A 27527-nucleotide genomic window follows, 5' to 3' on the forward strand; every position below is an offset into this window, starting at 1 on the left:
AGCAGCACAGTAGAATACAGGAGAAGCATCTAAGTTGATGCAATCGCCCAGTAAGAAGAGCTACATTTATAGTTTTAGTTATCGATTATTGAATTATTGGTCGGTTTGGTGCCTTGGACATGACCGAGGACCTTAAGATTTTGCATGAACCGAGGACTGGTGCCCACGCAACACGAGAAAATGTGAAAAGTGTTAATATGTAGTAAAAACCTTAGAAAATCTCCGTGTTTCGTCATTCACCATCCAATCGATATAACGCGAGATCGTCACATTGGTCGCATTTCTCTCTGAAACGGTTACATTTATGGTCTGCCAGCCCTTGTCGCGTGCTGCGGTATGTGGGGACAATACAAGCAGCACAGTAGAACACAGGAGAAGCATCTAAGTTGATGCAATCGCCCAGTAAGAAGAGCTACATTTATAGTTTTTGTTATCGATTATTGAATTATTGGTCGGTTTGGTGCCTTGGACATGACCGAGGACCTTAAGATTTTGCATGAACCGAGGACTGGCAGCCACGTAACACGAGAAAATGTGAAAAGTGTTAATATGTAGTAAAAACCTTAGAAAATCTCCGTGTTTCGTCATTCACCATCGAATCGATATAAGGCGAGATCGTCACATTGGTCGCATTTCTCTCTGAAACGGTTACATTTATGGTCTGCCAGCCCTTGTCGCGTGCTGCGGTATGTGGGGACAATACAAGCTCACAGTAGAACACAGGAGAAGCATCTAAGTTGATGCAATCGCCCAGTAAGAAGAGCTACATTTATAGTTTTAGTTATCGATTATTGAATTATTGGTCGGTTTGGTGCCTTGGACATGACCGAGGACCTTAAGATTTTGCATGAACCGAGGACTGGCAGCCACGTAACACGAGAAAATGTGAAAAGTGTTAATATGTAGTAAAAACCTTAGAAAATCTCCGTGTTTCGTCATTCACCATCGAATCGATATAACGCGAGAACGTCACATTGGTCGCATTTCTCTCTGAAACGGTTACATTTATGGTCTGCCAGCCCTTGTCGCGTGCTGCGGTATGTGGGGACAATACAAGCAGCACAGTAGAACACAGGAGAAGCATCTAAGTTGATGCAATCGCCCAATAAGAAGAGCTACATTTATAGTTTTAGTTATCGATTACTGAATTATTGGTCGGTTTGGTGCCTTGGACATGACCGAGGACCTTAAGATTTTGCATGAACCGAGGACTGGCAGCCACGTAACACGAGAAAATGTGAAAAGTGTTAATATGTAGTAAAAACCTTAGAAAATCTCCGTGTTTCGTCATTCACCATCGAATCGATATAACGCGAGATCGTCTCATTGGTCGCATTTCTCTATGAAACGGTTACATTTATGGTCTGCCAGCCCTTGTCGCGTGCTGCGGTATGTGGGGACAATACAAGCAGCACAGTAGAACACAGGAGAAGCATCTAAGTTGATGCAATCGCCCAGTAAGAAGAGCTACATTTATAGTTTTAGTTATCGATTATTGAATTATTGGTCGGTTTGGTGCCTTGGACATGACCGAGGACCTTAAGATTTTGCATGAACCGAGGACTGGCAGCCACGTAACACGAGAAAATGTGAAAAGTGTTAATATGTTGTAAAAACCTTAGAAAATCTCCGTGTTTCGTCATTCACCATCGAATCGATATAACGCGAGATCGTCACATTGGTCGCATTTCTCTCTGAAACGGTTACATTTATGGTCTGCCAGCCCTTGTCGCGTGCTGCGGTATGTGGGGACAATACAAGCAGCACAGTAGAACACAGGAGAAGCATCTAAGTTGATGCAATCGCCCAGTAAGAAGAGCTACATTTATAGTTTTAGCTATCGATTATCGAATTATTGGTCGGTTTGGTGCCTTGGACATGACCGAGGGCCTTAAGATATTGCATGAACCGAGGACTGGCAGCCACGTAACACGAGAAAATGTGAAAAGTGTTAATATGTAGTAAAAACCTTAGAAAATCTCCGTGTTTCGTCATTCACCATCGAATTGATATAACGCGAGATCGTCACATTGGTTGCAACTCACTGAAACGGTTACATTTATGGTCTGCCAGCCCTTGTCGCGTGCTGGGTTATGTGGGGACAATACAAGCAGCACAGTAGAACACAGGAGAAGCATCTAAGTTGATGCAATCGCCCAGTAAGAAGAGCTACATTTATAGTTTTAGTTATCGATTATTGAATTATTGGTCGGTTTGGTGCCTTGGACATGACCTAGGACCTTAAGATTTTGCATGAACCGAGGACTGGCAGCCACGTAACACGAGAAAATGTGAAAAGTGTTAAAATGTAGTAAAAACCTTAGAAAATCTCCGTGTTTCGTCATTCACCATCGAATCGATATAACGCGAGATTGTCACATTGGTCGCATTTCTCTCTGAAACGGTTACATTTATGGTCTGCCAGCCCTTGTCGCGTGCTGCGGTATGTGGGGACAATACAAGCAGCACAGTAGATCACAGGAGAAGCATCTAAGTTGATGCAATCGCCCAGTAAGAAGAGCTACATTTATAGTTTTAGTTATCGATTATTGAATTATTGGTCGGTTTGGTGCCTTGGACATGACCTAGGACCTTAAGATTTTGCATGAACCGAGGACTGGCAGCCACGTAACACGAGAAAATGTGAAAAGTGTTAATATGTAGTAAAAACCTTAGAAAATCTCCGTGTTTCGTCATTCACCATCGAATCGATATAACGCGAGATCGTCTCATTGGTCACATTTCTCTCTGAAACGGTTACATTTATGGTCTGCCAGCCCTTGTCGCGTGCTGCGGTATGTGGGGACAATACAAGCAGCACAGTAGAATACAGGAGAAGCATCTAAGTTGATGCAATCGCCCAGTAAGAAGAGCTACATTTATAGTTTAATTATCGATTATTGAATTATTGGTCGGTTTGGTGCCTTGGACATGACCGAGGACCTTAAGATTTTGCATGAACCAAGGACTGGTGCCCACGCAACACGAGAAAATGTGAAAAGTGTTAATATGTAGTAAAAACCTTAGAAAATCTCCGTGTTTCGTCATTCACCATCCAATCGATATAACGCGAGATCGTCACATTGGTCGCATTTCTCTCTGAAACGGTTACATTTATGGTCTGCCAGCCCTTGTCGCGTGCTGCGGTATGTGGGGACAATACAAGCAGCACAGTAGAACACAGGAGAAGCATCTAAGTTGATGCAATCGCCCAGTAAGAAGAGCTACATTTATAGTTTTAGTTATCGATTATTGAATTATTGGTCGGTTTGGTGCCTTGGACATGACCGAGGACCTTAAGATTTTGCATGAACCGAGGACTGGCAGCCACGTAACACGAGAAAATGTGAAAAGTGTTAATATGTAGTAAAAACCTTAGAAAATCTCCGTGTTTCGTCATTCACCATCGAATCGATATAACGCGAGATCGTCACATTGGTCGCATTTCTCTCTGAAACGGTTACATTTATGGTCTGCCAGCCCTTGTCGCGTGCTGCGGTATGTGGGGACAATACAAGCTCACAGTAGAACACAGGAGAAGCATCTAAGTTGATGCAATCGCCCAGTAAGAAGAGCTACATTTATAGTTTTAGTTATCGATTATTGAATTATTGGTCGGTTTGGTGCCTTGGACATGACCGAGGACCTTAAGATTTTGCATGAACCGAGGACTGGCAGCCACGTAACACGAGAAAATGTGAAAAGTGTTAATATGTAGTAAAAACCTTAGAAAATCTCCGTGTTTCGTCATTCACCATCGAATCGATATAACGCGAGAACGTCACATTGGTCGCATTTCTCTCTGAAACGGTTACATTTATGGTCTGCCAGCCCTTGTCGCGTGCTGCGGTATGTGGGGACAATACAAGCAGCACAGTAGAACACAGGAGAAGCATCTAAGTTGATGCAATCGCCCAGTAAGAAGAGCTACATTTATAGTTTTAGTTATCGATTACTGAATTATTGGTCGGTTTGGTGCCTTGGACATGACCGAGGACCTTAAGATTTTGCATGAACCGAGGACTGGCAGCCACGTAACACGAGAAAATGTGAAAAGTGTTAATATGTAGTAAAAACCTTAGAAAATCTCCGTGTTTCGTCATTCACCATCGAATCGATATAACGCGAGATCGTCTCATTGGTCGCATTTCTCTATGAAACGGTTACATTTATGGTCTGCCAGCCCTTGTCGTGTGCTGCGGTATGTGGGGACAATACAAGCAGCACAGTAGAACACAGGAGAAGCATCTAAGTTGATGCAATCGCCCAGTAAGAAGAGCTACATTTATAGTTTTAGTTATCGATTATTGAATTATTGGTCGGTTTGGTGCCTTGGACATGACCGAGGACCCTAAGATTTTGCATGAACCGAGGACTGGCAGCCACGTAACACGAGAAAATGTGAAAAGTGTTAATATGTTGTAAAAACCTTAGAAAATCTCCGTGTTTCGTCATTCACCATCGAATCGATATAACGCGAGATCGTCACATTGGTCGCATTTCTCTCTGAAACGGTTACATTTATGGTCTGCCAGCCCTTGTCGCGTGCTGCGGTATGTGGGGACAATACAAGCAGCACAGTAGAACACAGGAGAAGCATCTAAGTTGATGCAATCGCCCAGTAAGAAGAGCTACATTTATAGTTTTAGCTATCGATTATCGAATTATTGGTCGGTTTGGTGCCTTGGACATGACCGAGGGCCTTAAGATATTGCATGAACCGAGGACTGGCAGCCACGTAACACGAGAAAATGTGAAAAGTGTTAATATGTAGTAAAAACCTTAGAAAATCTCCGTGTTTCGTCATTCACCATCGAATTGATATAACGCGAGATCGTCACATTGGTTGCAACTCACTGAAACGGTTACATTTATGGTCTGCCAGCCCTTGTCGCGTGCTGGGTTATGTGGGGACAATACAAGCAGCACAGTAGAACACAGGAGAAGCATCTAAGTTGATGCAATCGCCCAGTAAGAAGAGCTACATTTATAGTTTTTGTTATCGATTATTGAATTATTGGTCGGTTTGGTGCCTTGGACATGACCTAGGACCTTAAGATTTTGCATGAACCGAGGACTGGCAGCCACGTAACACGAGAAAATGTGAAAAGTGTTAAAATGTAGTAAAAACCTTAGAAAATCTCCGTGTTTCGTCATTCACCATCGAATCGATATAACGCGAGATTGTCACATTGGTCGCATTTCTCTCTGAAACGGTTACATTTATGGTCTGCCAGCCCTTGTCGCGTGCTGCGGTATGTGGGGACAATACAAGCAGCACAGTAGAACACAGGAGAAGCATCTAAGTTGATGCAATCGCCCAGTAAGAAGAGCTACATTTATAGTTTTAGTTATCGATTATTGAATTATTGGTCGGTTTGGTGCCTTGGACATGACCGAGGACCTTAAGATTTTGCATGAACCGAGGACTGGCAGCCACGTAACACGAGAAAATGTGAAAAGTGTTAATATGTAGTAAAAACCTTAGAAAATCTCCGTGTTTCGTCATTCACCATCGAATCGATATAACGCGAGATCGTCACATTGGTCGCATTTCTCTCTGAAACGGTTACATTTATGGTCTGCCAGCCCTTGTCGCGTGCTGCGGTATGTGGGGACAATACAAGCAGCACAGTAGAACACAGGAGAAGCATCTAAGTTGATGCAATCGCCCAGTCAGAAGAGCTACATTTATAGTTTTAGTTATCGATTATTGAATTATTGGTCGGTTTGGTGCCTTGGACATGACCGAGGACCTTAAGATTTTGCATGAACCGAGGACTGGCAGCCACGTAACACGAGAAAATCTGAAAAGTGTTAATATGTAGTAAAAACCTTAGAAAATCTCCGTGTTTCGTCATTCACCATCGAATCGATATAACGCGAGATCGTCACATTGGTCGCATTTCTCTCTGAAACGGTTACATTTATGGTCTGCCAGCCCTTGTCGCGTGCTGCGGTATGTGGGGACAATACAAGCAGCACAGTAGAACACAGGAGAAGCATCTAAGTTGATGCAATCGCCCAGTAAGAAGAGCTACATTTATAGTTTTAGTTATCGATTATTGAATTATTGGTCGGTTTGGTGCCTTGGACATGACCGAGGACCTTAAGATTTTGCATGAACCGAGGACTGGCAGCCACGTAACACGAGAAAATGTGAAAAGTGTTAATATGTAGTAAAAACCTTAGAAAATCTCCGTGTTTCGTCATTCACCATCGAATCGATATAACGCGAGATCGTCACATTGGTCGCATTTCTCTCTGAAACGGTTACATTTATGGTCTGCCAGCCCTTGTCGCGTGCTGCGGTATGTGGGGACAATACAAGCATCACAGTAGAACACAGGAGAAGCATCTAAGTTGATGCAATCGCCCAGTCAGAAGAGCTACATTTATAGTTTTAGTTATCGATTATTGAATTATTGGTCGGTTTGGTGCCTTGGACATGACCGAGGACCTTAAGATTTTGCATGAACCGAGGACTGGCAGCCACGTAACACGAGAAAATGTGAAAAGTGTTAATATGTAGTAAAAACCTTAGAAAATCTCCGAGTTTCGTCATTCACCATCGAATCGATATAACGCGAGATCGTCACATTGGTCGCATTTCTCTCTGAAACGGTTACATTTATGGTCTGCCAGCCCTTGTCGCGTGCTGCGGTATGTGGGGACAATACAAGCAGCACAGTAGAACACAGGAGAAGCATCTAAGTTGATGCAATCGCCCAGTAAGAAGAGCTACATTTATAGTTTTAGTTATCGATTATTGAATTATTGGTCGGTTTGGTGCCTTGGACATGACCGAGGACGTTAAGATTTTGCATGAACCGAGGACTGGCAGCCACGTAACACGAGAAAATGTGAAAAGTGTTAATATGTAGTAAAAACCTTAGAAAATCTCCGTGTTTCGTCATTCACCATCGAATCGATATAACGCGAGATCGTCTCATTTGTCGCATTTCTCTCTGAAACGGTTACATTTATGGTCTGCCAGCCCTTGTCGCATGCTGCGGTATGTGGGGACAATACAAGCAGCACAGTAGAACACAGGAGAAGCATCTAAGTTGATGCAATCGCCCAGTAAGAAGAGCTACATTTATAGTTTTAGTTATCGATTATTGAATTATTGGTCGGTTTGGTGCCTTGGACATGACCGAGGACCTTAAGATTTTGCATGAACTGAGGACTGGTACCCACGTAACACGAGAAATTGTGAAAAGTGTTAATATGTAGTAAAATCCTTAGAAAATCTCCGTGTTTCGTCATTCACCATCGAATCGATATAACGCGAGATCGTCACATTGGTCGCATTTCTCTCTGAAACGGTTACATTTATAGTCTGCCAGCCCTTGTCGCGTGCTGGGTTATGTGGGGACAATACAAGCAGCACAGTAGAACACAGGAGAAGCATCTAAGTTGATGCAATCGCCCAGTAAGAAGAGCTACATTTATAGTTTTAGTTATCGATTATTGAATTATTGGTCGGTTTGGTGCCTTGGACATGACCGAGGACCTTAAGATTTTGCATGAACCGAGGACTGGCAGCCACGTAACACGAGAAAATGTGAAAAGTGTTAATATGTAGTAAAAACCTTAGAAAATCTCCGTGTTTCGTCATTCACCATCGAATCGATATAACGCGAGATCGTCACATTGGTCGCATTTCTCTCTGAAACGGTTACATTTATGGTCTGCCAGCCCTTGTCGCGTGCTGCGGTATGTGGGGACAATACAAGCAGCACAGTAGAACACAGGAGAAGCATCTAAGTTGATGCAATCGCCCAGTAAGAAGAGCTACATTTATAGTTTTAGTTATCGATTATTGAATTATTGGTCGGTTTGGTGCCTTGGACATGACCTAGGACCTTAAGATTTTGCATGAACCGAGGACTGGCAGCCACGTAACACGAGAAAATGTGAAAAGTGTTAATATGTATTAAAAACCTTAGAAAATCTCCGTGTTTCGTCATTCACCATCGAATCGATATAACGCGAGATCGTCTCATTGGTCGCATTTCTCTCTGAAACGGTTACATTTATGGTCTGCCAGCCCTTGTCGCGTGCTGCGGTATGTGGGGACAATACAAGCAGCACAGTAGAACACAGGAGAAGCATCTAAGTTGATGCAATCGCCCAGTAAGAAGAGCTACATTTATAGTTTTAGTTATCGATTATTGAATTATTGGTCGGTTTGGTGCCTTGGACATGACCGAGGACCTTAAGATTTTGCATGAACCGAGGACTGGCAGCCACGTAACACGAGAAAATGTGAAAAGTGTTAATATGTAGTAAAAACCTTAGAAAATCTCCGTGTTTCGTCATTCACCATCGAATCGATATAACGCGAGATCGTCACATTGGTCGCATTTCTCTCTGAAACGGTTACATTTATGGTCTGCCAGCCCTTGTCGCGTGCTGCGGTATGTGGGGACAATACAAGCAGCACAGTAGAACACAGGAGAAGCATCTAAGTTGATGCAATCGCCCAGTAAGAAGAGCTACATTTATAGTTTTAGTTATCGATTATTGAATTATTGGTCGGTTTGGTGCCTTGGACATGACCGAGGACCTTAAGATTTTGCATGAACCGAGGACTGGCAGCCACGTAACACGAGAAAGTGTGAAAAGTGTTAATATGTAGTAAAAACCTTAGAAAATCTCCGTGTTTCGTCATTCACCATCGAATCGATATAACGCGAGATCGTCACATTGGTCGCATTTCTCTCTGAAACGGTTACATTTATGGTCTGCCAGCCCTTGTCGCGTGCTGCGGTATGTGGGGACAATACAAGCAGCACAGTAGAACACAGGAGAAGCATCTTAGTTGATGCAATCGCCCAGTAAGAATAGCTACATTTATAGTTTTAGTTATCGATTATTGAATTATTGGTCGGTTTGGTGCCTTGGACATGACCGAGGACCTTAAGATTTTGCATGAACCGAGGACTGGCAGCCACGTAACACGAGAAAATGTGAAAAGTGTTAATATGTAGTAAAAACCTTAGAAACTCTCCGTGTTTCGTCATTCACCATCGAATCGATATAACGCGAGATCGTCACATTGGTCGCATTTCTCTCTGAAGCGGTTACATTTATGGTCTGCCAGCCCTTGTCGCGTGCTGGGTTATGTGGGGACAATACAAGCAGCACAGTAGAACACAGGAGAAGCATCTAAGTTGATGCAATCGCCCAGTAAGAAGAGCTACATTTATAGTTTTAGTTATCGATTATTGAATTATTGGTCGGTTTGGTGCCTTGGACATGACCTAGGACCTTAACATGTTGCATGAACCGAGGACTGGCAGCCACGTAACACGAGAGAATGTGAAAAGTGTTAATATGTAGTAAAAACCTTAGAAAATCTCCGTGTTTCGTCATTCACCATCGAATCGATATAACGCGAGATCGTCACATTGGTCGCATTTCTCTCTGAAACGGTTACATTTATGGTCTGCCAGCCCTTGTCGCGTGCTGCGGTATGTGGGGACAATACAAGCAGCACAGTAGAACACAGGAGAAGCATCTAAGTTGATGCAATCGCCCAGTAAGAAGAGCTACATTTATAGTTTTAGTTATCGATTATTGAATTATTGGTCGGTTTGGTGCCTTGGACATGACCTAGGACCTTAAGATTTTGCATGAACCGAGGACTGGCAGCCACGTAACACGAGAAAATGTGAAAAGTGTTAATATGTAGTAAAAACGTTAGAAAATCTCCGTGTTTCGTCATTCACCATCGAATCGATATAACGCGAGATCGTCACATTGGTCGCATTTCTCTCTGAAACGGTTACATTTATGGTCTGCCAGCCCTTGTCGCGTGCTGGGTTATGTGGGGACAATACAAGCAGCACAGTAGAACACAGGAGAAGCATCTAAGTTGATGCAATCGCCCAGTAAGAAGAGCTACATTTATAGTTTTAGTTATCGATTATTGAATTATTGGTCGGTTTGGTGCCTTGGACATGACCAAGGACCTTAAGATTTTGCATGAACCGAGGACTGGTAGCCACGTAACACGAGAAAATGTGAAAAGTGTTAATATGTAGTAAAAACCTTAGAAAATCTCCGTGTTTCGTCATTCACCATCGAATCGATATAACGCGAGATCGTCACATTGGTCGCATTTCTCTCTGAAACAGTTACATTTATGGTCTGCCAGCCCTTGTCGCGTGCTGCGGTATGTGGGGACAATACAAGCAGCACAGTAGAACACAGGAGAAGCATCTAAGTTGATGCAATCGCCCAGTAAGAAGAGCTACATTTATAGTTTTAGTTATCGATTATTGAATTATTGGTCGGTTTGGTGCCTTGGACATGACCGAGGACCTTAAGATTTTGCATGAACCGAGGACTGGCAGCCACGTAACACGAGAAAATGTGAAAAGTCTTAATATGTAGTAAAAACCTTAGAAAATCTCCGTGTTTCGTCATTCACCATCGAATCGATATAACGCGAGATCGTCACATTGGTCGCATTTCTCTCTGAAACGGTTACATTTATGGTCTGCCAGCCCTTGTCGCGTGCTGCGGTATGTGGGGACAATACAAGCAGCACAGTAGAACACAGGAGAAGCATCTAAGTTGATGCAATCGCCCAGTAAGAAGAGCTACATTTATAGTTTTAGTTATCGATTACTGAATTATTGGTCTGTTTGGTGCCTCGGACATGACCGAGGACCTTAAGATATTGCATGAACCGAGGACTGGCAGCCACGTAACACGAGAAAATGTGAAAAGTGTTAATATGTAGTAAAAACCTTAGAAAATCTCCGTGTTTCGTCATTCACCATCGAATCGATATAACGCGAGATCGTCACATTGGTCGCATTTCTCTCTGAAACGGTTACATTTATGGTCTGCCAGCCCTTGTCGCGTGCTGCGGTATGTGGGGACAATACAAGCAGCACAGTAGAACACAGGAGAAGCATCTAAGTTGATGCAATCGCCCAGTCAGAAGAGCTACATTTATAGTTTTAGTTATCGATTATTGAATTATTGGTCGGTTTGGTGCCTTGGACATGACCGAGGACCTTAAGATTTTGCATGAACCGAGGACTGGCAGCCACGTAACACGAGAAAATGTGAAAAGTGTTAATATGTAGTAAAAACCTTAGAAAATCTCCGTGTTTCGTCATTCACCATCGAATCGATATAACGCGAGATCGTCACATTGGTCGCATTTCTCTCTGAAACGGTTACATTTATGGTCTGCCAGCCCTTGTCGCGTGCTGCGGTATGTGGGGACAATACAAGCAGCACAGTAGAACACAGGAGAAGCATCTAAGTTGATGCAATCGCCCAGTAAGAAGAGTTACATTTATAGTTTTAGTTATCGATTATTGAATTATTGGTCGGTTTGGTGCCTTGGACATGACCTAGGACCTTAAGATTTTGCATGAACCGAGGACTGGCAGCCACGTAACACGAGAAAATGTGAAAAGTGTTAATATGTATTAAAAACCTTAGAAAATCTCCGTGTTTCGTCATTCACCATCGAATCGATATAACGCGAGATCGTCTCATTGGTCGCATTTCTCTCTGAAACGGTTACATTTATGGTCTGCCAGCCCTTGTCGCGTGCTGCGGTATGTGGGGACAATACAAGCAGCACAGTAGAACACAGGAGAAGCATCTAAGTTGATGCAATCGCCCAGTAAGAAGAGCTACATTTATAGTTTTAGTTATCGATTATTGAATTATTGGTCGGTTTGGTGCCTTGGACATGACCGAGGACGTTAAGATTTTGCATGAACCGAGGACTGGCAGCCACGTAACACGAGAAAGTGTGAAAAGTGTTAATATGTAGTAAAAACCTTAGAAAATCTCCGTGTTTCGTCATTCACCATCGAATCGATATAACGCGAGATCGTCACATTGGTCGCATTTCTCTCTGAAACGGTTACATTTATGGTCTGCCAGCCCTTGTCGCGTGCTGCGGTATGTGGGGACAATACAAGCAGCACAGTAGAACACAGGAGAAGCATCTTAGTTGATGCAATCGCCCAGTAAGAATAGCTACATTTATAGTTTTAGTTATCGATTATTGAATTATTGGTCGGTTTGGTGCCTTGGACATGACCGAGGACCTTAAGATTTTGCATGAACCGAGGACTGGCAGCCACGTAACACGAGAAAATCTGAAAAGTGTTAATATGTAGTAAAAACCTTAGAAAATCTCCGTGTTTCGTCATTCACCATCGAATCGATATAACGCGAGATCGTCTCATTTGTCGCATTTCTCTCTGAAACGGTTACATTTATGGTCTGCCAGCCCTTGTCGCATGCTGCGGTATGTGGGGACAATACAAGCAGCACAGTAGAACACAGGAGAAGCATCTAAGTTGATGCAATCGCCCAGTAAGAAGAGCTACATTTATAGTTTTAGTTATCGATTATTGAATTATTGGTCGGTTTGGTGCCTTGGACATGACCGAGGACCTTAAGATTTTGCATGAACCGAGGACTGGTACCCACGTAACACGAGAAATTGTGAAAAGTGTTAATATGTAGTAAAAACCTTAGAAAATCTCCGTGTTTCGTCATTCAACATCGAATCGATATAACGCGAGATCGTCTCATTGGTCGCATTTCTCTCTGAAACGGTTACATTTATGGTCTGCCAGCCCTTGTCGCGTGCTGGGTTATGTGGGGACAATACAAGCAGCACAGTAGAACACAGGAGAAGCATCTAAGTTGATGCAATCGCCCAGTAAGAAGAGCTACATTTATAGTTTTAGTTATCGATTATTGAATTATTGGTCGGTTTGGTGCCTTGGACATGACCGAGGACCTTAAGATTTTGCATGAACCGAGGACTGGCAGCCACGTAACACGAGAAAATGTGAAAAGTGTTAATATGTAGTAAAAACCTTAGAAAATCTCCGTGTTTCGTCATTCACCATCGAATCGATATAACGCGAGATCGTCACATTGGTCGCATTTCTCTCTGAAACGGTTACATTTATGGTCTGCCAGCCCTTGTCGCGTGCTGCGGTATGTGGGGACAATACAAGCAGCACAGTAGAACACAGGAGAAGCATCTAAGTTGATGCAATCGCCCAGTAAGAAGAGCTACATTTATAGTTTTAGTTATCGATTATTGAATTATTGGTCGGTTTGGTGCCTTGGACATGACCTAGGACCTTAAGATTTTGCATGAACCGAGGACTGGCAGCCACGTAACACGAGAAAATGTGAAAAGTGTTAATATGTATTAAAAACCTTAGAAAATCTCCGTGTTTCGTCATTCACCATCAAATCGATATAACGCGAGATCGTCTCATTGGTCGCATTTCTCTCTGAAACGGTTACATTTATGGTCTGCCAGCCCTTGTCGCGTGCTGCGGTATGTGGGGACAATACAAGCAGCACAGTAGAACACAGGAGAAGCATCTAAGTTGATGCAATCGCCCAGTAAGAAGAGCTACATTTATAGTTTTAGTTATCGATTATTGAATTATTGGTCGGTTTGGTGCCTTGGACATGACCGAGGACCTTAAGATTTTGCATGAACCGAGGACTGGCAGCCACGTAACACGAGAAAATGTGAAAAGTGTTAATATGTAGTAAAAACCTTAAAAAATCTCCGTGTTTCGTCATTCACCATCGAATCGATATAACGCGAGATCGTCACATTGGTCGCATTTCTCTCTGAAACGGTTACATTTATGGTCTGCCAGCCCTTGTCGCGTGCTGCGGTATGTGGGGACAATACAAGCAGCACAGTAGAACACAGGAGAAGCATCTAAGTTGATGCAATCGCCCAGTAAGAAGAGCTACATTTATAGTTTTAGTTATCGATTGTTGAATTATTGGTCGGTTTGGTGCCTTGGACATGACCGAGGACCTTAAGATTTTGCATGAACCGAGGACTGGCAGCCACGTAACACGAGAAAGTGTGAAAAGTGTTAATATGTAGTAAAAACCTTAGAAAATCTCCGTGTTTCGTCATTCACCATCGAATCGATATAACGCGAGATCGTCACATTGGTCGCATTTCTCTCTGAAACGGTTACATTTATGGTCTGCCAGCCCTTGTCGCGTGCTGCGGTATGTGGGGACAATACAAGCAGCACAGTAGAACACAGGAGAAGCATCTTAGTTGATGCAATCGCCCAGTAAGAATAGCTACATTTATAGTTTTAGTTATCGATTATTGAATTATTGGTCGGTTTGGTGCCTTGGACATGACCGAGGACCTTAAGATTTTGCATGAACCGAGGACTGGCAGCCACGTAACACGAGAAAATGTGAAAAGTGTTAATATGTAGTAAAAACCTTAGAAACTCTCCGTGTTTCGTCATTCACCATCGAATCGATATAACGCGAGATCGTCACATTGGTCGCATTTCTCTCTGAAGCGGTTACATTTATGGTCTGCCAGCCCTTGTCGCGTGCTGGGTTATGTGGGGACAATACAAGCAGCACAGTAGAACACAGGAGAAGCATCTAAGTTGATGCAATCGCCCAGTAAGAAGAGCTACATTTATAGTTTTAGTTATCGATTATTGAATTATTGGTCGGTTTGGTGCCTTGGACATGACCGAGGACCTTAAGATTTTGCATGAACCGAGGACTGGCAGCCACGTAACACGAGAGAATGTGAAAAGTGTTAATATGTAGTAAAAACCTTAGAAAATCTCCGTGTTTCGTCATTCACCATCGAATCGATATAACGCGAGATCGTCACATTGGTCGCATTTCTCTCTGAAACGGTTACATTTATGGTCTGCCAGCCCTTGTCGCGTGCTGCGGTATGTGGGGACAATACAAGCAGCACAGTAGAACACAGGAGAAGCATCTAAGTTGATGCAATCGCCCAGTAAGAAGAGCTACATTTATAGTTTTAGTTATCGATTATTGAATTATTGGTCGGTTTGGTGCCTTGGACATGACCTAGGACCTTACGATTTTGCATGAACCGAGGACTGGCAGCCACGTAACACGAGAAAATGTGAAAAGTGTTAATATGTAGTAAAAACCTTAGAAAATCTCCGTGTTTCGTCATTCACCATCGAATCGATATAACGCGAGATCGTCACATTGGTCGCATTTCTCTCTGAAACGGTTACATTTATGGTCTGCCAGCCCTTGTCGCGTGCTGGGTTATGTGGGGACAATACAAGCAGCACAGTAGAACACAGGAGAAGCATCTAAGTTGATGCAATCGACCAGTAAGAAGAGCTACATTTATAGTTTTAGTTATCGATTATTGAATTATTGGTCGGTTTGGTGCCTTGGACATGACCGAGGACCTTAAGATTTTGCATGAACCGAGGACTGGCAGCCACGTAACACGAGAAAATGTGAAAAGTGTTAATATGTAGTAAAAACCTTAGAAAATCTCCGTGTTTCGTCATTCACCATCGAATCGATATAACGCGAGATCGTCACATTGGTCGCATTTCTCTCTGAAACGGTTACATTTATGGTCTGCCAGCCCTTGTCGCGTGCTGCGGTATGTGGGGACAATACAAGCAGCACAGTAGAACACAGGAGAAGCATCTAAGTTGATGCAATCGCCCAGTAAGAAGAGCTACATTTATAGTTTTAGTTATCGATTATTGAATTATTGGTCGGTTTGGTGCCTTGGACATGACCGAGGACCTTAAGATTTTGCATGAACCGAGGACTGGCAGCCACGTAACACGAGAAAATGTGAAAAGTGTTAATATGTAGTAAAAACCTTAGAAAATCTCCGTGTTTCGTCATTCACCATCGAATCGATATAACGCGAGATCGTCACATTGGTCGCATTTCTCTCTGAAACGGTTACATTTATGGTCTGCCAGCCCTTGTCGCGTGCTGCGGTATGTGGGGACAATACAAGCAGCACAGTAGAACACAGGAGAAGCATCTAAGTTGATGCAATCGCCCAGTAAGAAGAGCTACATTTATAGTTTTAGTTATCGATTACTGAATTATTGGTCGGTTTGGTGCCTTGGACATGACCGAGGACCTTAAGATTTTGCATGAACCGAGGACTGGCAGCCACGTAACACGAGAAAATGTGAAAAGTGTTAATATGTAGTAAAAACCTTAGAAAATCTCCGTGTTTCGTCATTCACCATCGAATCGATATAACGCGAGATCGTCACATTGGTCGCATTTCTCTCTGAAACGGTTACAGTTATGGTCTGCCAGCCCTTGTCGCGTGCTGCGGTATGTGGGGACAATACAAGCAGCACAGTAGAACACAGGAGAAGCATCTAAGTTGATGCAATCGCCCAGTCAGAAGAGCTACATTTATAGTTTTAGTTATCGATTATTGAATTATTGGTCGGTTTGGTGCCTTGGACATGACCGAGGACCTTAAGATTTTGCATGAACCGAGGACTGGCAGCCACGTAACACGAGAAAATGTGAAAAGTGTTAATATGTAGTAAAAACCTTAGAAAATCTCCGTGTTTCGTCATTCACTATCGAATCGATATAACGCGAGATCGTCACATTGGTCGCATTTCTCTCTGAAACGGTTACATTTATGGTCTGCCAGCCCTTGTCGCGTGCTGCGGTATGTGGGGACAATACAAGCAGCACAGTAGAACACAGGAGAAGCATCTAAGTTGATGCAATCACCCAGTAAGAAGAGCTACATTTATAGTTTTAGTTATCGATTATTGAATTATTGGTCGGTTTGGTGCCTTGGACATGACCGAGGACCTTAAGATTTTGCATGAACCGAGGACTGGCAGCCACGTAACACGAGAAAATGTGAAAAGTGTTAATATGTAGAAAAAACCTTAGAAAATCTCCGTGTTTCGTCATTCACCATCGAATCGATATAACGCGAGATCGTCACATTGGTCGCATTTCTCTCTGAAACGGTTACATTTATGGTCTGCCAGCCCTTGTCGCGTGCTGCGGTATGTGGGGACAATACAAGCAGCACAGTAGAACACAGGAGAAGCATCTAAGTTGATGCAATCGCCCAGTAAGAAGAGCTACATTTATAGTTTTAGTTATCGATTATTGAATTATTGGTCGGTTTGGTGCCTTGGACATGACCTAGGACCTTAAGATTTTGCATGAACCGAGGACTGGCAGCCACGTAACACGAGAAAATGTGAAAAATGTTAATATGTATTAAAAACCTTAGAAAATCTCCGTGTTTCGTCATTCACCATCGAATCGATATAACGCGAGATCGTCTCATTGGTCGCATTTCTCTCTGAAACGGTTACATTTATGGTCTGCCAGCCCTTGTCGCGTGCTGCGGTATGTGGGGACAATACAAGCAGCACAGTAGAACACAGGAGAAGCATCTAAGTTGATGCAATCGCCCAGTAAGAAGAGCTACATTTATAGTTTTAGTTATCGATTATTGAATTATTGGTCGGTTTGGTGCCTTGGACATGACCGAGGACCTTAAGATTTTGCATGAACCGAGGACTGGCAGCCACGTAACACGAGAAAATGTGAAAAGTGTTAATACGTAGTAAAAACCTTAGAAAATCTCCGTGTTTCGTCATTCACCATCGAATCGATATAACGCGAGATCGTCACATTGGTCGCATTTCTCTCTGAAACGGTTACATTTATGGTCTGCCAGCCCTTGTCGCGTGCTGCGGTATGTGGGGACAATACAAGCAGCACAGTAGAACACAGGAGAAGCATCTAAGTTGATGCAATCGCCCAGTAAGAAGAGCTACATTTATAGTTTTAGTTATCGATTATTGAATTATTGGTCGGTTTGGTGCCTTGGACATGACCGAGGACCTTAAGATTTTGCATGAACCGAGGACTGGCAGCCACGTAACACGAGAAAGTGTGAAAAGTGTTAATATGTAGTAAAAACCTTAGAAAATCTCCGTGTTTCGTCATTCACCATCGAATCGATATAACGCGAGATCGTCACATTGGTCGCATTTCTCTCTGAAACGGTTACATTTATGGTCTGCCAGCCCTTGTCGCGTGCTGCGGTATGTGGGGACAATACAAGCAGCACAGTAGAACACAGGAGAAGCATCTTAGTTGATGCAATCGCCCAGTAAGAATAGCTACATTTATAGTTTTAGTTATCGATTATTGAATTATTGGTCGGTTTGGTGCCTTGGACATGACCGAGGACCTTAAGATTTTGCATGAACCGAGGACTGGCAGCCACGTAACACGAGAAAATGTGAAAAGTGTTAATATGTAGTAAAAACCTTAGAAACTCTCCGTGTTTCGTCATTCACCATCGAATCGATGTAACGCGAGATCGTCACATTGGTCGCATTTCTCTCTGAAGCGGTTACATTTATGGTCTGCCAGCCCTTGTCGCGTGCTGGGTTATGTGGGGACAATACGAGCAGCACAGTAGAACACAGGAGAAGCATCTAAGTTGATGCAATCGCCCAGTAAGATGAGCTACATTTATAGTTTTAGTTATCGATTATTGAATTATTGGTCGGTTTGGTGCCTTGGACATGACCTAGGACCTTAAGATTTTGCATGAACCGAGGACTGGCAGCCACGTAACACGAGAAAATGTGAAAAGTGTTAATATGTAGTAAAAACCTTAGAAAATCTCCGTGTTTCGTCATTCACCATCGAATCGATATAACGCGAGATCGTCACATTGGTCGCATTTCTCTCTTAAACGGTTACATTTATGGTCTGCCAGCCCTTGTCGCGTGCTGCGGTATGTGGGGACAATACAAGCAGCACAGTAGAACACAGGAGAAGCATCTAAGTTGATGCAATCGCCCAGTAAGAAGAGCTACATTTATAGTTTTAGTTATCGATTATTGAATTATTGGTCGGTTTGGTGCCTTGGACATGACCGAGGACCTTAAGATTTTGCATGAACCGAGGACTGGCAGCCACGTAACACGAGAAAATGTGAAAAGTGTTAATATGTAGTAAAAACCTTAGAAAATCTCCGTGTTTCGTCATTCACCATCGAATCGATATAACGCGAGATCGTCACATTGGTCGCATTTCTCTCTGAAACGGTTACATTTATGGTCTGCCAGTCCTTGTCGCGTGCTGCGGTATGTGGGGACAATACAAGCAGCACAGTAGAACACAGGAGAAGCATCTAAGTTGATGCAATCGCCCAGTAAGAAGAGCTACATTTATAGTTTTAGTTATCGATTATTGAATTATTGGTCGGTTTGGTGCCTTGGACATGACCGAGGACCTTAAGATTTTGCATGAACCGAGGACTGGCAGCCACGTAACACGAGAAAGTGTGAAAAGTGTTAATATGTAGTAAAAACCTTAGAAAATCTCCGTGTTTCGTCATTCACCATCGAATCGATATAACGCGAGATCGTCACATTGGTCGCATTTCTCTCTGAAACGGTTACATTTATGGTCTGCCAGCCCTTGTCGCGTGCTGCGGTATGTGGGGACAATACAAGCAGCACAGTAGAACACAGGAGAAGCATCTAAGTTGATGCAATCGCCCAGTAAGAAGAGCTACATTTATAGTTTTAGTTATCGATTATTGAATTATTGGTCGGTTTGGTGCCTTGGACATGACCGAGGACCTTAAGATTTTGCATGAACCGAGGACTGGCAGCCACGTAACACGAGAAAATGTGAAAAGTGTTAATATGTAGTAAAAACCTTACAAACTCTCCGTGTTTCGTCATTCACCATCGATTCGATATAACGCGAGATCGTCACATTGGTCGCATTTCTCTCTGAAGCGGTTACATTTATGGTCTGCCAGCCCTTGTCGCGTGCTGGGTTATGTGGGGACAATACAAGCAGCACAGTAGAACACAGGAGAAGCATCTAAGTTGATGCAATCGGCCAGTAACAAGAGCTACATTTATAGTTTTAGTTATCGATTATTGAATTATTGGTCGGTTTGGTGCCTTGGACATGACCTAGGACCTTAAGATTTTGCATGAACCGAGGACTGGCAGCCACGTAACACGAGAAAATGTGAAAAGTGTTAATATGTAGTAAAAACCTTAGAAAATCTCCGTGTTTCGTCATTCACCATCGAATCGATATAACGCGAGATCGTCACATTGGTCGCATTTCTCTCTGAAACGGTTACATTTATGGTCTGCCAGCCCTTGTCGCGTGCTGCGGTATGTGGGGACAATACAAGCAGCACAGTAGAACACAGGAGAAGCATCTAAGTTGATGCAATCGCCCAGTAAGAAGAGCTACATTTATAGTTTTAGTTATCGATTATTGAATTATTGGTCGGTTTGGTGCCTTGGACATGACCGAGGACCTTAAGATTTTGCATGAACCGAGGACTGGCAGCCACGTAACACGAGAAAGTGTGAAAAGTGTTAATATGTAGTAAAAACCTTAGAAAATCTCCGTGTTTCGTCATTCACCATCGAATCGATATAACGCGAGATCGTCACATTGGTCGCATTTCTCTCTGAAACGGTTACATTTATGGTCTGCCAGCCCTTGTCACGTGCTGCGGTATGTGGGGACAATACAAGCAGCACAGTAGAACACAGGAGAAGCATCTAAGTTGATGCAATCGCCCAGTCAGAAGAGCTACATTTATAGTTTTAGTTATCGATTATTGAATTATTGGTCGGTTTGGTGCCTTGGACATGACCGAGGACCTTAAGATTTTGCATGAACCGAGGACTGGCAGCCACGTAACACGAGAAAATGTGAAAAGTGTTAATATGTAGTAAAAACCTTAGAAAATCTCCGTGTTTCGTCATTCACCATCGAATCGATATAACGCGAGATCGTCACATTGGTCGCATTTCTCTCTGAAACGGTTACATTTATGGTCTGCCAGCCCTTGTCGCGTGCTGCGGTATGTGGGGACAATACAAGCAGCACAGTAGAACACAGGAGAAGCATCTAAGTTGATGCAATCGCCCAGTAAGAAGAGCTACATTTATAGTTTTAGTTATCGATTATTGAATTATTGGTCGGTTTGGTGCCTTGGACATGACCGAGGACCTTAAGATTTTGCATGAACCGAGGACTGGCAGCCACGTAACACGAGAAAATGTGAAAAGTGTTAATATGTAGAAAAAACCTTAGAAAATCTCCGTGTTTCGTCATTCACCATCGAATCGATATAACGCGAGATCGTCACATTGGTCGCATTTCTCTCTGAAACGGTTACATTTATGGTCTGCCAGCCCTTGTCGCGTGCTGCGGTATGTGGGGACAATACAAGCAGCACAGTAGAACACAGGAGAAGCATCTAAGTTGATGCAATCGCCCAGTAAGAAGAGCTACATTTATAGTTTTAGTTATCGATTATTGAATTATTGGTCGGTTTGGTGCCTTGGACATGACCTAGGACCTTAAGATTTTGCATGAACCGAGGACTGGCAGCCACGTAACACGAGAAAATGTGAAAAGTGTTAATATGTATTAAAAACCTTAGAAAATCTCCGTGTTTCGTCATTCACCATCGAATCGATATAACGCGAGATCGTCTCATTGGTCGCATTTCTCTCTGAAACGGTTACATTTATGGTCTGCCAGCCCTTGTCGCGTGCTGCGGTATGTGGGGACAATACAAGCAGCACAGTAGAACACAGGAGAAGCATCTAAGTTGATGCAATCGCCCAGTAAGAAGAGCTACATTTATAGTTTTAGTTATCGATTATTGAATTATTGGTCGGTTTGGTGCCTTGGACATGACCGAGGACCTTAAGATTTTGCATGAACCGAGGACTGGCAGCCACGTAACACGAGAAAATGTGAAAAGTGTTAATATGTAGTAAAAACCTTAGAAAATCTCCGTGTTTCGTCATTCACCATTGAATCGATATAACGCGAGATCGTCACATTGGTCGCATTTCTCTCTGAAACGGTTACATTTATGGTCTGCCAGTCCTTGTCGCGTGCTGCGGTATGTGGGGACAATACAAGCAGCACAGTAGAACACAGGAGAAGCATCTAAGTTGATGCAATCGCCCAGTAAGAAGAGCTACATTTATAGTTTTAGTTATCGATTATTGAATTATTGGTCGGTTTGGTGCCTTGGACATGACCGAGGACCTTAAGATTTTGCATGAACCGAGGACTGGCAGCCACGTAACACGAGAAAATGTGAAAAGTGTTAATATGTAGTAAAAACCTTAGAAAATCTCCGTGTTTCGTCATTCACCATTGAATCGATATAACGCGAGATCGTCACATTGGTCGCATTTCTCTCTGAAACGGTTACATTTATGGTCTGCCAGTCCTTGTCGCGTGCTGCGGTATGTGGGGACAATACAAGCAGCACAGTAGAACACAGGAGAAGCATCTAAGTTGATGCAATCGCCCAGTAAGAAGAGCTACATTTATAGTTTTAGTTATCGATTATTGAATTATTGGTCGGTTTGGTGCCTTGGACATGACCGAGGACCTTAAGATTTTGCATGAACCGAGGACTGGCAGCCACGTAACACGAGAAAATGTGAAAAGTGTTAATATGTAGTAAAAACCTTAGAAAATCTCCGTGTTTCGTCATTCACCATCGAATCGATATAACGCGAGATCGTCACATTGGTCGCATTTCTCTCTGAAACGGTTACATTTATGGTCTGCCAGTCCTTGTCGCGTGCTGCGGTATGTGGGGACAATACAAGCAGCACAGTAGAACACAGGAGAAGCATCTAAGTTGATGCAATCGCCCAGTAAGAAGAGCTACATTTATAGTTTTAGTTATCGATTATTGAATTATTGGTCGGTTTGGTGCCTTGGACATGACCGAGGACCTTAAGATTTTGCATGAACCGAGGACTGGCAGCCACGTAACACGAGAAAGTGTGAAAAGTGTTAATATGTAGTAAAAACCTTAGAAAATCTCCGTGTTTCGTCATTCACCATCGAATCGATATAACGCGAGATCGTCACATTGGTCGCATTTCTCTCTGAAACGGTTACATTTATGGTCTGCCAGCCCTTGTCGCGTGCTGCGGTATGTGGGGACAATACAAGTAGCACAGTAGAACACAGGAGAAGCATCTAAGTTGATGCAATCGCCCAGTAAGAAGAGCTACATTTATAGTTTTAGTTATCGATTATTGAATTATTGGTCGGTTTGGTGCCTTGGACATGACCTAGGACCTTAAGATTTTGCATGAACCGAGGACTGGCAGCCACGTAACACGAGAAAATGTGAAAAGTGTTAATATGTATTAAAAACCTTAGAAAATCTCCGTGTTTCGTCATTCACCATCGAATCGATATAACGCGAGATCGTCTCATTGGTCGCATTTCTCTCTGAAACGGTTACATTTATGGTCTGCCAGCCCTTGTCGCGTGCTGCGGTATGTGGGGACAATACAAGCAGCACAGTAGAACACAGGAGAAGCATCTAAGTTGATGCAATCGCCCAGTAAGAAGAGCTACATTTATAGTTTTAGTTATCGATTATTGAATTATTGGTCGGTTTGGTGCCTTGGAGATGACCGAGGACCTTAAGATTTTGCATGAACCGAGGACTGGCAGCCACGTAACACGAGAAAATGTGAAAAGTGTTAATATGTAGTAAAAACCTTAGAAAATCTCCGTGTTTCGTCATTCACCATCGAATCGATATAACGCGAGATCGTCACATTGGTCGCATTTCTCTCTGAAACGGTAACATTTATGGTCTGCCAGCCCTTGTCGCGTGCTGCGGTATGTGGGGACAATACAAGCAGCACAGTAGAACACAGGAGAAGCATCTAAGTTGATGCAATCGCCCAGTAAGAAGAGCTACATTTATAGTTTTAGTTATCGATTATTGAATTATTGGTCGGTTTGGTGCCTTGGACATGACCGAGGACCTTAAGATTTTGCATGAACCGAGGACTGGCAGCCACATAACACGAGAAAGTGTGAAAAGTGTTAATATGTAGTAAAAACCTTAGAAAATCTCCGTGTTTCGTCATTCACCATCGAATCGATATAACGCGAGATCGTCACATTGGTCGCATTTCTCTCTGAAACGGTTACATTTATGGTCTGCCAGCCCTTGTCGCGTGCTGCGGTATGTGGGGACAATACAAGCAGCACAGTAGAACACAGGAGAAGCATCTTAGTTGATGCAATCGCCCAGTAAGAATAGCTACATTTATAGTTTTAGTTATCGATTATTGAATTATTGGTCGGTTTGGTGCCTTGGACATGACCGAGGACCTTAAGATTTTGCATGAACCGAGGACTGGCAGCCACGTAACACGAGAAAATGTGAAAAGTGTTAATATGTAGTAAAAACCTTAGAAACTCTCCGTGTTTCGTCATTCACCATCGAATCGATATAACGCGAGATCGTCACATTGGTCGCATTTCTCTCTGAAGCGGTTACATTTATGGTCTGCCAGCCCTTGTCGCGTGCTGGGTTATGTGGGGACAATACGAGCAGCACAGTAGAACACAGGAGAAGCATCTAAGTTGATGCAATCGCCCAGTAAGATGAGCTACATTTATAGTTTTAGTTATCGATTATTGAATTATTGGTCGGTTTGGTGCCTTGGACATGACCTAGGACCTTAAGATTTTGCATGAACCGAGGACTGGCAGCCACGTAACACGAGAAAATGTGAAAAGTGTTAATATGTAGTAAAAACCTTAGAAAATCTCCGTGTTTCGTCATTCACCATCGAATCGATATAACGCGAGATCGTCACATTGGTCGCATTTCACTCTTAAACGGTTACATTTATGGTCTGCCAGCCCTTGTCGCGTGCTGCGGTATGTGGGGACAATACAAGCAGCACAGTAGAACACAGGAGAAGCATCTAAGTTGATGCAATCGCCCAGTAAGAAGAGCTACATTTATAGTTTTAGTTATCGATTATTGAATTATTGGTCGGTTTGGTGCCTTGGACATGACCGAGGACCTTAAGATTTTGCATGAACCGAGGACTGGCAGCCACGTAACACGAGAAAATGTGAAAAGTGTTAATATGTAGTAAAAACCTTAGAAAATCTCCGTGTTTCGTCATTCACCATCGAATCGATATAACGCGAGATCGTCACATTGGTCGCATTTCTCTCTGAAACGGTTACATTTATGGTCTGCCAGCCCTTGTCGCGTGCTGCGGTATGTGGGGACAATACAAGCAGCACAGTAGAACACAGGAGAAGCATCTAAGTTGATGCAATCGCCCAGTAAGAAGAGCTACATTTATAGTTTTAGTTATCGATTATTGAATTATTGGTCGGTTTGGTGCCTTGGACATGACCGAGGACCTTAAGATTTTGCATGAACCGAGGACTGGCAGCCACGTAACACGAGAAAGTGTGAAAAGTGTTAATATGTAGTAAAAACCTTAGAAAATCTCCGTGTTTCGTCATTCACCATCGAATCGATATAACGCGAGATCGTCACATTGGTCGCATTTATCTCTGAAACGGTTACATTTATGGTCTGCCAGCCCTTGTCGCGTGCTGCGGTATGTGGGGACAATACAAGCAGCACAGTAGAACACAGGAGAAGCATCTAAGTTGATGCAATCGCCCAGTAAGAAGAGCTACATTTATAGTTTTAGTTATCGATTATTGAATTATTGGTCGGTTTGGTGCCTTGGACATGACCGAGGACCTTAAGATTTTGCATGAACCGAGGACTGGCAGCCACGTAACACGAGAAAATGTGAAAAGTGTTAATATGTAGTAAAAACCTTAGAAACTCTCCGTGTTTCGTCATTCACCATCGATTCGATATAACGCGAGATCGTCACATTGGTCGCATTTCTCTCTGAAGCGGTTACATTTATGGTCTGCCAGCCCTTGTCGCGTGCTGGGTTATGTGGGGACAATACAAGCAGCACAGTAGAACACAGGAGAAGCATCTAAGTTGATGCAATCGCCCAGTAACAAGAGCTACATTTATAGTTTTAGTTATCGATTATTGAATTATTGGTCGGTTTGGTGCCTTGGACATGACCTAGGACCTTAAGATTTTGCATGAACCGAGGACTGGCAGCCACGTAACACGAGAAAATGTGAAAAGTGTTAATATGTAGTAAAAACCTTAGAAAATCTCCGTGTTTCGTCATTCACCATCGAATCGATATAACGCGAGATCGTCACATTGGTCGCATTTCTCTCTGAAACGGTTACATTTATGGTCTGCCAGCCCTTGTCGCGTGCTGCGGTATGTGGGGACAATACAAGCAGCACAGTAGAACACAGGAGAAGCATCTAAGTTGATGCAATCGCCCAGTAAGAAGAGCTACATTTATAGTTTTAGTTATCGATTATTGAATTATTGGTCGGTTTGGTGCCTTGGACATGACCGAGGACCTTAAGATTTTGCATGAACCGAGGACTGGCAGCCACGTAACACGAGAAAGTGTGAAAAGTGTTAATATGTAGTAAAAACCTTAGAAAATCTCCGTGTTTCGTCATTCACCATCGAATCGATATAACGCGAGATCGTCACATTGGTCGCATTTCTCTCTGAAACGGTTACATTTATGGTCTGCCAGCCCTTGTCACGTGCTGCGGTGTGTGGGGACAATACAAGCAGCACAGTAGAACACAGGAGAAGCATCTAAGTTGATGCAATCGCCCAGTCAGAAGAGCTACATTTATAGTTTTAGTTATCGATTATTGAATTATTGGTCGGTTTGGTGCCTTGGAAATGACCGAGGACCTTAAGATTTTGCATGAACCGAGGACTGGCAGCCACGTAACACGAGAAAATGTGAAAAGTGTTAATATGTAGTAAAAACCTTAGAAAATCTCCGTGTTTCGTCATTCACCATCGAATCGATATAACGCGAGATTGTCACATTGGTCGCATTTCTCTCTGAAACGGTTACATTTATGGTCTGCCAGCCCTTGTCGCGTGCTGCGGTATGTGGGGACAATACAAGCAGCACAGTAGAACACAGGAGAAGCATCTAAGTTGATGCAATCGCCCAGTAAGATGAGCTACATTTATAGTTTTAGTTATCGATTATTGAATTATTGGTCGGTTTGGTGCCTTGGACATGACCTAGGACCTTAAGATTTTGCATGAACCGAGGACTGGCAGCCACGTAACACGAGAAAATGTGAAAAGTGTTAATATGTAGTAAAAACCTTAGAAAATCTCCGTGTTTCGTCATTCACCATCGAATCGATATAACGCGAGATCGTCACATTGGTCGCATTTCTCTCTGAAGCGGTTACATTTATGGTCTGCCAGCCCTTGTCGCGTGCTGCGGTATGTGGGGACAATACAAGCAGCACAGTAGAACACAGGAGAAGCATCTAAGTTGATGCAATCGCCCAGTAAGAAGAGCTACATTTATAGTTTTAGTTATCGATTATTGAATTATTGGTCGGTTTGGTGCCTTGGACATGACCGAGGACCTTAAGATTTTGCATGAACCGAGGACTGGCAGCCACGTAACACGAGAAAATGTGAAAAGTGTTAATATGTAGTAAAAACCTTAGAAAATCTCCGTGTTTCGTCATTCACCATCGAATCGATATAACGCGAGATCGTCACATTGGTCGCATTTCTCTCTGAAACGGTTACATTTATGGTCTGCCAGCCCTTGTCGCGTGCTGCGGTATGTTTGGACAATACAAGCAGCACAGTAGAACACAGGAGAAGCATCTAAGTTGATGCAATCGCCCAGTAAGAAGAGCTACATTTATAGTTTTAG

Source organism: Schistocerca nitens, chromosome 12 (genome assembly GCF_023898315.1).
Source record: "Schistocerca nitens isolate TAMUIC-IGC-003100 chromosome 12, iqSchNite1.1, whole genome shotgun sequence".
NCBI classification, from domain to species: Eukaryota; Metazoa; Arthropoda; class Insecta; order Orthoptera; family Acrididae; genus Schistocerca; species Schistocerca nitens.